General features: G+C 46.6%; 1 pseudogene; it reads left to right on the top strand.

The window, feature by feature from the left end:
- The first annotated feature begins 234 nt into the window (after positions 1-234).
- On the top strand, positions 235-1480 carry LOC143521113 (uncharacterized; annotated as a pseudogene).
- Positions 1481-1801: the final 321 nt, after the last annotated feature.

Consider the following 1801-nt stretch of genomic DNA (forward strand, 5'->3'; position numbering starts at 1 on the left):
CCAGGTGTAGTTTTGCCCTGGTCCAAGGTGTGAATTAAGGGGCGGATACAGCACTGACTAAAACAGATCAATTAGGACAGCTCCACTACAGATGCATGCATGCGGTATGCAGTAACTTTCTACGCTCTTTGATTCATCTACTTTCCTCCATAGACACTGAACCCAGCTAAGTATCAACTTATTCTGCCATTTTCTTTCCCTGCTAGTATTCATAAAAGCTTGTTTTATTCCACAATGTGTCTGCCAATTCCTGTGTATGTATCCCACAGAGCTCATAGATACCATCATAGCCATTGCAACACCAAGAACCTAATTTACCCACAATGTTCACCACAAACTTCAATCACAGTGACTGGAGGACTCTGGAATTGCCAATCTGCTGTCCAGAAGGCTGACTTCATCTCAGCTCTTGCATCCCTCCACTCGCTACACTTCTTGGCTCTGACTGAAACCTGGATCACTCCAGAGAACTCTGCAACTCCGGCTGCTCTGTCCTCTACCTTCTCATTCACCCATTCCCCACGACACCTTGGAAGGGGAGGTGGCACAGGTCTACTTTTATCTCCAGAGTGGCGTTTCACCCAACTCTCCTTTTCAGCTCTTTCAATTTCTTCCTTTCAGTTCCATGCTATCACTGTATCCTACCCCACTATTCTTCACATCATTGTGATTTATCACCCTCCAGGTTCCCTTGAGAACTTCATTGATGAACTTGATACCCTCCTTAGTCAATTCACCATTGAAGCAAACCCACTCATTCTCCTTGGAGACTTCAACCTTCCAACCGACAAACTTAAATCATCTTGCATCCTTCCTCTGCTGTCGTCATTTGACCTCGCCATCAACCCATCCACTGCAACTCATAGAGCAGGCAACATTCTGGACCTGGTCTTCACACGAGACACTGGAACATTGGACATCACAGTCACCCCACTCCACCTGTCAGACCATCACCTTTTATCCTTTTCTTTCCCCCTCCCTGCCATTTCCACTCATACTTCCCCTGTACATTCTTCTTACTTTCACCCAAGTTTGCGCTCCATCAATCCCTCAACCCTTGCTGCCACTATTTTGCCCTCCCTTCCTCATCCCTTCCTACTCTTCTCTCTCGCTGGACACAATTACTGATACTTTCCTCTCTATGCTCTCTTCATCCATCAATCTTCTCTGTCCTCCCTCCTCCAGGCTTAAGATATCTGTTCCATCCACCCCCTGGCTAACTGAAGTGCTTCACAGCCACAGGAGAGATCTAAGAACTGCAGAAAGGAGGGAAAGGAGGTGGAAGAGAAGTCGCCTAGATTCAGACCTCCGCTCATATCAATCTCTCCTTTCAAATTCTCATTGGAAGTCACATCAGCAGTCAGCCTACTACAGAAAGAAATTTTAATCATCTGCATCCAATCCACGCAAGCTATTCAGCATTTTTTCTTCACTCCTTAACCCTCCCTCACCCCCTCCTCCATCCTTTCTCACTCCTTAACCCTCCCTCACCCACTCCTCCATCCTCTCTCACTCCTGATGATTGTCATCTTCTTTGAAGAGAAGATTGCAGCAGTCCGTCAGTCCTTCTCCCCAGTTCACAATCTTCCTACTAGTACCCCTAACCCAACACTCAACTCATTGGCTTCTTTCTCCCCTCTCTCCTCAGACAAGATACATCAACTTCTGACTTCTAGCAATCCTACTACATGCCCACTGGATCCAATTCCTTCCACTCTTTGCCAGAATATGTCAAGAGAGCTCCTTCCGTTTATCTCGGCAATCATCAACAACTCCTTAGTTTCGGGTCATGTGCCTACTG

The sequence above is a fragment of the Brachyhypopomus gauderio genome, chromosome 8 (assembly GCF_052324685.1).
Source record: "Brachyhypopomus gauderio isolate BG-103 chromosome 8, BGAUD_0.2, whole genome shotgun sequence".
Lineage (NCBI taxonomy): Eukaryota > Metazoa > Chordata > Actinopteri > Gymnotiformes > Hypopomidae > Brachyhypopomus > Brachyhypopomus gauderio.